The 12819-nt window shown below is 35.6% G+C and overlaps 1 protein-coding gene and 1 non-coding gene across 6 annotated transcripts in view; one reads left to right on the forward strand and one right to left on the reverse strand.

Annotated features, from left to right (window-relative positions):
• GABRB2 (gamma-aminobutyric acid type A receptor subunit beta2) overlaps window positions 1-12819 on the forward strand; it is a 267646-nt gene that overhangs the window by 67113 nt on the left and 187714 nt on the right. The gene's annotated exons all lie outside the window — the stretch shown is intronic.
• Window positions 365-471, reverse strand: LOC116533142. The gene has a single exon (XR_004261104.1). It is a non-coding gene; the product is annotated as a U6 spliceosomal RNA (small nuclear RNA).

Below are 12819 nucleotides of genomic sequence, written 5' to 3' on the forward strand. Positions count from 1 at the left end.
TTTCCATTTGTGTGATAAATATTCATCTATCCCTTTATTTTGAGCCTATGTTTGTCTTTACACGTGAGATAGGTCTCCTGAATATTGCACGTTGATAGGTCTTGACTCTTTATCCAATTTGCCAGTCTGTGTCTTTTAATTGGGGCATTTAGCCCATTTACCTTTAAGGTTAATATTGTTATGTGTGAATTTGATCATGTGATTATGATGCTACCTGGTTATTTTGCCCATTATTGATGCAGTTTCTTCATAGTGTTGATGGTCTTTACACTTTGGCATATTTTTGCAGTGGCTGGTACCGGTTGTTCCTTTCCATGTTTAGTGCTTCCTTCAGGAGGTCTTGTAAGGCAGGCCTGGTGGTGACAAAAATATGGAACGCTTCGCAAATGTGTGTGTCAGTCTTGCTCAGGGGCCATGTTAATCTTCTCTGTATCATTCCAACTTTAGTATATGTGCTGCTGAAGTGAGCATGCCTAATATACTTTTAAAAGTGAGTAGTTCAGCAGTATTATTATATTCACTTACTTGTGCTACCAATCTTGAGAACTCTTTTTCTTTTGCAAAACTGAAACTCTATGTTCATTAAACAACAACTTTCAATTTCCCTCAGTCCCCAACTCCTGGAAACCACTATGCTACTTTATGTCTCTATGAACTTCACTACTCTAGGTACATCGTATCCATGGAATCATATAGTGTTTGGCATTCTGTGACTGGCTTATTTCACTTAGCATCATGTCATCAAGGTTCATCCAGGTTATAGCATGTGTCAGAATATCCTATCTTTTTAAGGCTGAATAACACTCCATTGTATGTATCGACCCCATTTTGTTTATCCTGTCATCCACTGACGGACATTTGAGCTGCTTCCACCCTGTGACTGTTGTGATTAATACTGCTATGAACATGGGTATGCAACTACCTCTTTGAGATCCTGCTTTCGATTCTTTTGGAGATATATACCCAGAACTTGGCTTGCTGGATCATGTAGTAATTCTACCTTTATATTTTTGAGGAACAACCATACTGTTTTCCAAAGCAGCTGCACCATTTTACACTCCTACCATTAGTTATAAGGGTTCCAGTTTGTCCACATCTTCATCAACACTTATTGTTCTTTTTGTTTGTTTGTTTATAGTAGTTATATGCATGAAATGATAGATATCTCTTTGTAGTTTTGATTTGCATTTTTGTAATGATTAGTGATTTTAAGAATCTTTACATATGCTTGTTGGTCATTTATACATTATCTTTTGGAGAAATGTATTAAAGTCCTTGGCCAATTTTTTAATCAGGTTGTTTGTTCTTTTGTTATGAGTTGTAGGTGTGTTTTCTTTTTTGTTTGTTTTTTTTGATTTTTAAATATATCCTTGATGTTAACACCTTGTTAGATACATGATTTACAAGTATTTTCTCCTGTTCCTTAGGTTGCCCTTTAACTCTGCTGACTGACTGTTTCATTTGATATGCATAAGTCTTTAAATTTGGTGTAATCCCATTGTGTATTTTTGCTTTAGTTGCCTGTGCTACTGGTTATATCCAAGAAATTGTTGCAAAATCCAATGTCTTGAAACTTTTTTGTGTGCTTTCTTCTAGGACTTTTATAACTTTAGGTTTTACATTTAAGCCTTTAATCCATTTGGGTTTAATTTTGTATATGGTATAAAATAAGAGCCCACCTTCATTCTTTTGCCTACAGTTATACAGTTATCTCAATACCATTTGACGAAGAGACCGTCTCGTCTGTATTGGGTAGTCTTGGCACCCTTGCTTAATAGCATTTATTTGTTTGTACATTTGAGAGTTTATTTCTGGGCTTTCTATTCAATTCCATTGGCCATATATTTGTGTTTATGCCCGTACCACACTGTTTTGATTACTATAGCTTAGTAATAAGTTTTGAAGTCAGGAGGTATGAGATTTCCAACTTTGTTCTTTTTCAAGATTATTTTGTTTATTTGGGGTACACTGAAGTTTCCTACAAATTTTAGGATACATTTTTCTATTTTAAAAATAAATACCATAGTGCCATTGAAATTTTGATAAGGATTGCATTAAAACTGTCGTTTACTGTGGGTAGTATTGATATCTTAACAATATTAAGCCTTCCAAACTTTGAAGATGGTATTTATTTTCATTTATTTGTGTCTTTAATTTCTTTCAGAATCATACTATAGTTTGCAGAGTACAAGTCTTTTGTTACCTTGGCTAAGTTTATTCCTAAGTATTTTATTCCTTTTGATACTACTGTAATTGTTTTCTTAATTTTCTTTTTTGTATTTCTCATTGATAGTGTATAGAAATGCAACTGCTTTTTGAATGTTGATTTTGTGTTCTGTAACTTTGCCAAATTTGTTTGATAATTATAACAGTTTTTGTGGAATATTTAGGATTTTCTACATAGTGGATTATGTTATCTGCAAGCAGAGATTATTTCACTTTTTTCTTTCCAATTAGGATGCCTTTTCATTCCTTTTCTTATCTATTTGCCCTGGCTAGACCTTCTAGGACTGTGCTAAATAGAAGTGGTGAAAGTGGATATCTTTGTTTCGTTCTGATCTCAGAAGAAAAGCTTTTAGTCTTCCACTATTGAGTATGATATTAGCTGTGGACACTTTGCATATGGCTTTTATTATGTTGAGTTAATTTTGTTTTTAGTTTGTTGAGTGTTTTCATCATGAAAAGCTGATAAATTTTGTCAAATGCTTTTTCTGTATCAGTTGAAATGGTCATATTATTTTTTTCTTAATTTTGTTAATGTGGTGTATTACATTTATTATCATACGTTGAACTATCTTTGCATTCCAGGAATAAATTGTACTTGTTATGGTGTATATTCCTTCTCATGTGCTATTGAGTTTGGTTTGCTAGTATTTTTTTGAGGATTTTTGCATTGATATTCAATATTGGTCTCTAGTTTTCTTTCTCCATAGTGTCTTTGACTTTGGAATTAGTGTAATGCCAGTCACATATACAAGTTTGGAAGTCTTTTTCATTTTTTGGATGAGATTGGAGAGGACTCGTGCTAATTCTTTTATAAATGTTTGGCAGAATTCACTACTTAAGTCATCTTTCCTTGGGTTTCAACTATAAGTTGAGGAATAATAGGTGAGGAATAATAATAATAACAGTAAAGTGAAGAATAACATTAGGCCATGCTGCCTTCCCACATATAGACATTGAAGAGGACTTTTACATGTCATATGTAATTGTGTGTCTTGGGGCAAAGTTCACATGTCATGTGTAATTGTGTATCTTGGGACATATTACAGAGGTAGTAGTAATTCTATTTCACAGAAGCAAAACATGACACTTAGAGATATTAAGCTTCTCTCTAAAACCATCAGGTGTTAATTGATGGAGGTAGTCCTCAAGCATGTCTCCAACTTTCCAATTAACTACTATTTTCATTGCACCCTCTCCCCCTCACCAGCTGGTATGTTGACATTTTGCCTCCTCTGAATGCATATGAGAGGTCAACTCGAGTTTCACTAGTCACATTTAGTCCAGAACAGCCAGCTCTCAGAGACATTATAATTAGATGCACCCCTTGGAGATTGCTTTTATAATATTGGCCTAGGGATATAAAATTAACTGCCAATCAAAAAGGATTTTGAGGTATGTAATTGACTATACCATGAAGTTACAAGCAGATTTAAAAACAGTTCATTTTGAATGTAGATAGGGAAAAAGACAAATGTGTCAAGTACTCTAGTATTATATCCAAAGTAATGGAATTTCCTTTTAATTATGAGTTTCCCTGAAAACAGATGATTTTCCAAGAATCACCAACTGCTTCTAAGAGAGGGCAAAAAAGCAAAAAGGGAATCACAGAACACATTGACACCTATTCTTCTGAAAATATGTTTCTTCTAGACTGATAATAAATAAATTGGCTTGCTATCTCTTGTATATATACAATGTTTTGTTTCTGAACATAGTGATTCTGAAGCATTAGAAAAGCTACATTATGACATTTTCTTAAATTAAAAAGTAAGAAAAAAATTCTCTAGTTCATAAAATTAGGCCCCACGTTGTATGGAGGTATAGAAAGAAAGAGAAACATAGGAAAGGGAGAAAACCCATTTAGGATTTTGAAATGAGTCAAGTTCTGCGGGAAGCTGAGCAAACCATCCTGATTGAATGTCATGGCAAAATTGAGTTCATCTGCAAGATAAGAGGGAGGAATGAAGGGACTGCTGATGATCTTTAGAAGGCCTGCCTCTTGAAAGCTACAGATCAGTCTTATTTATTTATTTATTTTTAATATTTTATTGCACTTTAAGTTCTGGGATACATGTGAAGAACATGCAGGACTGTTGCATAGGTACATACGTGACAATGTGGTTTGCTGCCCCCCCATCCCCATCACCTATATCTGACATTTCTCCCCATGTTATCCCTCCCCAACTCCCTACACCCCACTGTCCCTCCCCCTGTCCTCCCCATCAGAACATAGTGTGTGATACTCCCCTCCCTGTGTACTTAGATCTTCCCCCAGCTCTGAGAATGAGGAGCAGATGTGCCATAAATACATTATAAGGTGCTTAGAGCTGGTCTCTTCCCCAATCCATCCCTGCTTTAGGGCCTTGGCACTGGCTGTTTCCTGGGCTTGGGACTTTCTTCATATCTGCGTGGCTGGGCTTTTCTACACATTCACCTCTGCTCAAATATCCACCTCATCAGAGGTCACCTCTTCATCTACCCTTTGGTTTTCTGATACTTGTTTACTTGTTTATAGTTTTTTTCTTCTACCACACTGATGTCTGGTGAAACAGTGGCTCTGGTTGTCTTAGACCAAGATCCATTCAGCCCTTAGCACATTTCCTAGTCCGTAATGGAGACACAGCAAATTTTATTTGACTCTACATCTTAAAAAGTCAGCAAATACTGAAGTGCCACTTAGCACCTTTAACATGGCTGGAGACCCTGTCGGGTCTAACAGTGGCTGATGGTATTAAAAAAGAATTTTTCTGTTAATAATAAAAATGTATTAATACAATCTGGTTCAGAGCCACAGGAGAGAGGCAGATGATGCTATTTTATTTTCTAAGAATCCACCAAATCAAGCAGCACAATTCAGTTTGATTTTTAAGTGAAATCAAACCCTTATTCAAATGTTTTTTCTTAAATCAAAATTACTCCCAACTTAGTGTCTTACACATGAAACAAATGAAATTGTTAATTTGTGTTCCTATGCTCTTGGTAGGAAATTTGTTGTTATTGTACTATTTTTCCTCCTCAAGGTAAGTGCAATGTTGTCATCTTTAATGCTCTATTTTCACGGAACCTGCCACCGTACTTACACTTTTTCCTTCATCTTGGATCATGGCCTACTGCCTATCTTCAGACATTTTGTAATAAGTTAGTTATATAAATGTCTATCATCATATTGTGTAGAAAAATTTGCTGAGTTTCTCTATAGGCTGGTTGCATTCAAGGGGATACAATCTACATAGCTTTAGATAGCTTTATCAAGGCAAAATGTTTAATAGAGAATTTGGAAAATTCCCTAAACATTAGGACATAATCTGAATTTCCTTTTTAATCTGAACACAAATTACAGAGCTATTTTGAAAACTCAATATAAAAATAATAAGCTTTTCATTTTACAAAATTTGGCTTAGTAATTTGATAAATTAGGCTGTGTGAGTGTTGCTAATTATTTGGAACCTGAAATTCTTAATCATAGTCAAATAAACTTAATAACTTTACCCGTGCACTCTCTACCATGTCTACGTTAAACCATATGAAACTGGTAAAATTCACACATTTTTTAACTGACAAAAAAAATGTTAATTTTTAATGGTTCAACCTAAGTGTTAAGTAATAGTTGTCATTGTTTTGCTGAAAGGAATCTTCCTGATGGTATGAATTTAAGCTGAGCAAGTTTTAGTTTGTTGGGCTTATTTCTTCAGTTGAATTATTTATGAATGAGCACATTGTTGTAGGTAGCACCATACACCCCTCTAGTTACTTTAGGCTCCTCAGTGCTAAAGTATACACTCTCCCAAAACAAGGGATTTCTTAATAATTTAACACAAAGTTAGTTGATGTAATTACCTTTTGTGTAAAATTATGTGTGTGTTTAGGAGTATGTGCATGTCTGCACAACTTCAGTGTTCAAATCACAAAAAAATTCTCAGGGACTGACATTCATCTCCTACCTCCCACCCAAGAAACAATTTACTTTATGTATGCCCCAATTAGTTCTAGTGTATGGCTGTGTTTGTGTGTGTGCACATGAGTGCGTGTGTGTGTGTGTGCGTGTGTGTGTGTTTTGGAGGAAGCTGGAGGAGAATAGAAGCAATGTTGGCAAAGGATGGGTCAAAATCAAAACTGCCAGTGAGGTGGGTGTTGCAGAGGCGCATGGCATAGTACTAAGAACACGGGCTAATGGTCTGAGAATCCCACAACCAAATCATGTCTTAGAAAATTATTGACTGAGTGACATTAAAATCATCACTTTCCTCTATGTGTCTCAGATGTGTCACTTGGAAAATGGAAATAATGAGAATAGCATTAATAATAATACAAACATTTGTAGATTTAATCTGAGCCAGACATTCTACTAATCACTTCCCTTGGGTGAATTTATTTACTCATAGGAACTATTTTCTCCCTTGTTTTATGAAGCATGATGGCTCAGCGAGGTTAGGTAGCACGCCCAATGTCTCATAGCAGCTAGTTAAGTGGTTAATCCAATATAAAACTTATAGTGCTATTGCGATGATTAATGAAATAATGCATGCAGAAAGCAAGAACCTAGGGACAATGTTAAGTATTAACATTGGGTACAGACTAATTAGAAGATAAAATACTCTAAAGCAATTTGAGATAAATTTATAGAGCAATAAAAAGCACACGTTGATAGTGAATAAATCATATATACAAAGTACACTTTTAATGTTGGTTATCTCAAGGTGAACTGAGTCCTCTGCTAGGAATCATATATATTAAGGTAACAGTCAGAGATAGCCAGTTACAGGGCTAGATTATTTTAGCAATCCTTAGAATCAGTCCCATTATCACCAAGAAGGTAAGTCTATAATAAGATGCAAAATGAACTAAGCAACATAGTGGAAAAGCTCATTGCCTGGACCACGTGCATTTTAGTTTCACATGCAAGAAAATAATTAGTCACTTCTGAACTTGAATTTCCCTAATGGGTGATCTTAGGTGCAGCTTCCATGTCCTGAATGTGTCTCTAGCAATTAGTCAGGGCTGCTACCATGTGCTTCTTCCAAAATGCTGCAATTGAACATCTGGTGTGATGGCTTCTATTAAGGGGGAGCTGAGTTTTACTTCATTACATTCTAGTTTAGGAGGTTGAGAATGAGGAAATATTACCATGACCTATAATTGGATCAGCAATTTGTGGGCTCGGATGTGGAAGATAGAGCATTTTAAAGAGCTAGGAATGTGGAAACAGCTTCGAGGGAATCCTTGCATTCCTCTCTGAGTTTTGTTTGCTTTTGATAGATAAACTGTGTCCTTCAGAAATCCTTATTCCCAGCTCTGGGACCATTGGTTTTCAGAACTGGAGCAACTACGAAACACTGAGAGAACAGCAGTAGCTCTGAGGGTGTTTGAAACAGGTATGGAAGAGAAAAAGTGAAACCTAGTTCTCAAATGCCAGTGAATGGAGACAACAAATTCCTTGGGGGATTCTGGAATAATGATTAGTAAAGAGGATTTCAAAATCAACATTTGAAATCCATGCATGAAGTGAGAACAAGCTTTCATGTGTCCATTAACAAATACTCATGAAGGGTCACCTATGTAAAGATAAGATGCCTGGATCACTTAACGAAGAAAAGATGGCATGGTTTCTGACTTCAGGAGCATAGTACAGTAGTTTCCCTTTTTCTCATGTTTCTATTTCTATGGTTTCAGTTACCAGTGGTCAACCATGGTCCAAAAATATTAAATGCAGAATTATAGAAATAAACAATTCATAAATTTTAAATTGATTGCTGTTCAGAGTAATGTGATGAAATCTCTCACCATCCTGCTGTGTCCCACCTAGAAAGTGAATCATTCCTTTGTCCAGCAGCTCAGTGCTGACTGTGCTATCTGCCTATTTGTCACTCAGTAGCCGTCTCGGTTAGCAGATCGGCTGTCACAGTATCGTACTACTTGTGTTCAAGTGACCCTTATTTTACTTAATTATAGCCCTAGAGCTCAAGAGTAAAGCTGCTGGCATATTGTTATCGTTGTTCTATTTTATTATTGTTGTTAATCTCTTACTGTGCCGGATTTATAATCTGATCTTACTGTGTTTACATAGGAAAAATCATAGTATACGTAGAGTTCTGCACTATCTGTGGCTTCTGGCGTCCACTGGGGTCTTGATACCTGTCCCCCATGGATAAGGTGGGACTTACTGTGTAGTTTAGTTGAGCGATTATTCCCCTCACCTAAATAATCATTCAATTCGGTAGTGTTTGGCTTACTACAGAACATACATTAGAAGGCTTAGAGGATGAATGCTGATGTATAGGAGAAGTGGAAGAACTCTCATGGAAGCTTGAAGGATAGGTAGGGTTTAGATAGACAGGAAGGGCAACAATTCTCCATGATTAAGAAAAGAGCAAAAGGAAAGAAAAGATGTGTCAAGAGAGATAGAAAAGTTTAATTCAAGCAAAAGATCAGGAAAGTGATTGGTTGAAGGTAAGTGTAATGTCGGAGATGCAGAGAATGTCTGAGGGATCATCCATTCTATCTCACATTGTTCACTTTGGATGAGAAAACAGAGATGATGAAAGGCGAAGTGACTAGAACAGGTTGTGAAGAGCTTTGTGAGGAGCTTGTACTTCATGGCCATAGAGTTTCTTTGAAAGCTTTTGCAGGAGAATCTATTGACTTGAACTTCCTTTGCAGTGCAGAGGGTGCTCTTAGACTTAAGTGAACAGCTCTTTGTGTATATGTGAATAATGTTTACATCTCCTCTGAGTATTAGACAAGAAGCAGATATAAAGTCTTTACCTTAAAAATGAAATATTATTTCCTGACGATGAGGTGAAGAAGACTGACGTTAGTGCCAGAAGAGCATTTTGAGTTGCCTTTTGTTTGGTGTTTAAGGGGAAACATAGTAGCAGTTTTCACTGATCAGTGATGGTTATATGTTAGCGTCCCTGGAAAAGGAAAAATGGTGGAACAATTGTGTTCTTACTTTTTGTGTGATTCTAAATGAACCCCTTTTCAATATAAAAGAAATGTATGCTTTGTTAATAACAAGCCTAAATGTAGAGGCTTCTCATTTATTTGTGACTATGAGTAAATTTTCTTCCTCTTGATACTAACCTCTGAAATATGCATAAAGACATATTTGTAGTGTTAGATACTAGTTTTTTAATGTAACTCAACAAGTAATTATTTGTTTAGTTTTGTTATAGAAATGATACGCCTAACAAAACACAGATTAACAAAAATTATTGAGAATCACTTGACATATCATCACACAGAGATACTATTATTAATATTAGACATATTTTTAGACGTGTTTTCTCAATCTATGTGTATGGTTCATTCCCAAATTGGGTCATGTTGTACATATTGTTTTGTAGTCTTCTCAAAAAGATAAGGTATAATAATATGTATTAGTAATATAGAACATCTATTCATGTCATAAACATTTTTATAATATTATACATATGCATGTATGCATTTCATTATATATTTGTACTGTGTGTCATTTACACAATTTTATATTTATGACCATTTATGTTTTTACTAATTTTTATTTTATTGCTAATATAACAATAAGTATTTTGGGAGTATTAAGGTCTATGTGTTGTCTTTCATTTATGCTTTCGTCTATTTTAATACTTTGGGGGTTTTTTGTTGCTACTATGTCCTAAGCTCTGTTTTAGGCATAGGGATACATCAGTGAATAAGCTAAGAAGTTTTTATTTTCATGGAACTTACCTTCTTGTTCGGCGACATGAAAACACATAAGGAAACAAATGAATATTATTAACTGAAAAAATATGATAAGTGCTGTGAACATTATAAAAATAAGGGATGTGCTGGGTACGGTGGCTCACGCCTGTAATCCCAGCACTTTGGGAGGCCGAGGCGGGTGGATCACGAGGTCAAGAGATCGAAACCATCCTGGTCAACATGGTGAAACACCGTCTCTACTAAAAATACAAAAAATTAGCTGGGCATGGTGGCGTGTGCCTGTAATCCTAGCTACTCAGGAGGCTGAGGCAGGAGAATTGCCTGAACCCAGGAGGCGGAGGTTGCGGTGAGCCGAGATCGCGCCATTGCACTCCAGCCTGGGTAACGAGTGAAACTCTGTCTCAAAAAAAAGAAAAATAAAAATAAAAATAAGGGACTTGACAGGGATTGCTAGGACTGAGAGGAAGGAAAAACCCCCTGAGGAGGTTTGAGCTCTGAGTTGGGCTCTGTGTCCCAGGAAGGAACCAGCCATGCTTGGGGACATAGCCTGTCAGTTAGGTTTTCAGTCCGTTGTTAAGAGGAAGTTTGTAAAGTCTGAAGGAACTTGAAGTATTTACGAAACAGAGAGAAGGCCAATGTAGTTGGCCTTAGTGAGTGGAGGTAAGGGAAAGGAAGAGGGAATAGGTGGTGAGATCAAAGAGGTAGGCAGAATCCAAGTTACATAAAGCCTTTAAGGCCATAGTAACAAGTTTGGATTTTGTTCTAAGTGCAGTAAAAAGCTTTTAGATCATCTTAAGCAAGGAAAAGACGATTTGCTTTACATTTCTACTACACTGTAGGAGCAAGGGTTAGCCTCAAGGAGATAGTAACAATGGCTTACGTAACTTGTAAACAATAGTGCCTTAAACTAGATTGTTTATATTGGAGACTTGTGACAATATTTGGAAGTAAAGCTGTCAAAACTTGCTGCTTAATTATTTTCTATAAATATTCCATAGCATGCAAATCCAAATATCAGAGCAAAGGATATCCACATTTCAGAAATCTCTGTACTTATGCTCATGTGTCCAGCATTACCACGTAAGAGACAATTGCAGTTTTCTACCATTTACCAGAAAATGTGCTAAATATTGACTTTATACACATGACTAAGATGTAATCTTTACTCTCACAACCTATGATGTTGAGAATGTACTTACTGTATAATTTAGGTCTTATTTTGGTGCTATTCAGATAATAATTTATACATCAGATGTATTTTCTCCCATAAAGTGGTAAAAAATAAGTTAACTACGAAAATAGTTTGGTATTCTAATCTTTGGAAATCTGTCCTGTTGTGTCATATTTTTGAAAAATTGAAATACCAGACCAAAAAAACTGAAATACTTTTCTAAAAATGCCTAATATTAAAACATTCTATACAGAATGATAGTAAGAGTTAAAATATGCTATGCTGAATAATTGTGGTGTTTTATTCACATGAAACTTGTATTACATTTAAATTAAATCATACTTGCTCACATAGTTTCTAAGTCACAGATTTTTACTACCTTAAAAACATTAACCTTGTCTTTTGAAAGACAGTAGGTCAGATTGGCAGCTCAAAACCTCAACTTTGATATAGCATAAGTGAAGGAAATAAATGATGGTGTATTAGACACAGTTGTTCTTTCAACAAGGGGTAATTAAGATGAAGTTAAATATTTTTCCTTTTAAAATTACAAAAGCCTGAGAGCAGAGACAGAGATTTCTCTGAAACCATCTAATTTTAGAGACAAAGCCGTTATCTAGAAGAACTCAACAAGAAGTTTTATTACCAAAGCTCAAAATTTTAGTTCAGTAATGATAATTTTCAAAGCTTAGAAAATGTGCTTCTAGTGGATAAAGCAAATTAAACAAACCATACCTTATCATGAATGAAAATAAACTTTAAACTCTTGTCATTAAAAAATAAGCTTTTAGGTGTCTTTATGTCTTTAAATAGCAGACCAAATGCATGTGAAACCAACCCCTTACCCTGCCATCTTATTCCCAAATAGAGAAACGGTAGGGAAAAAGACATAATTATATTGACAATTTTCCCCACATACACAGTCATGCTTTAAAAGAAAAGATGAAAACCTCCATAGATAATAAATGCTAAAGTGTCTACAGAAAAAAATATGCATATGGAAAACATATAAATGAAGATAAATCAAGGGGAAGGGGAAGACTGAAGCTCATGGTTGAATAGGCATTCAGGTCCAGGTGGGGATAGGGGCCACTCACATGCAACCTGTGGGCTTGAGACAAGGGAAGATGCTGCACTACACATACAGAATGAAGTTCTATAGCTTCAAGTGGCCAGAACAATGCCACTAGTCTGGAAAATGAGGGTAAATGGAAAGTGGTTCTCAAGAAGATATTTCTCTCTCTCTTTTTTTTTTAAATTATACTTTAAGTTTTGGGATACATGTGCCGAACATGCAGGTTTGTTACATAGGTATACACGTGCCATAGTGGTTTGCTGCACCCATCAACCCATCATCTACATTAGGTATTTCTCCTAATGCTATCCCTCCCCTAGCCCCCAACCTCCTGACAGGCCCCAGTGTGTGATGTTCCCCTCCCTATGTCCATGTGTTCTCATTGTTCAACTCCCACTTATGAGCGAGAAGATACTTCTCATTTTCTAATGATAAAACTCCTTCGATGGCTAATGTTAGTTTTTCCTTTTTTTTTGGTTTGTCTTATTAGTATTTAAACATTGTCATCGAATGAGTATGTTAATTCCAGTTGAGATGAATGAAGAGAAACTTAGAAAGTTTGCAAAAATACTCCACAAAAATGCAGTGATTATAGATAGCCTCAATATGTTATTACTTTCCAAAATCCTAAAACATCTACCCAGGATATTTGTTTATTACAAAAGAT

Source organism: Sapajus apella, unplaced genomic scaffold (genome assembly GCF_009761245.1).
Source record: "Sapajus apella isolate SASKATOON/1434 unplaced genomic scaffold, GSC_monkey_1.0 scaffold79, whole genome shotgun sequence".
Taxonomy (NCBI): domain Eukaryota; kingdom Metazoa; phylum Chordata; class Mammalia; order Primates; family Cebidae; genus Sapajus; species Sapajus apella.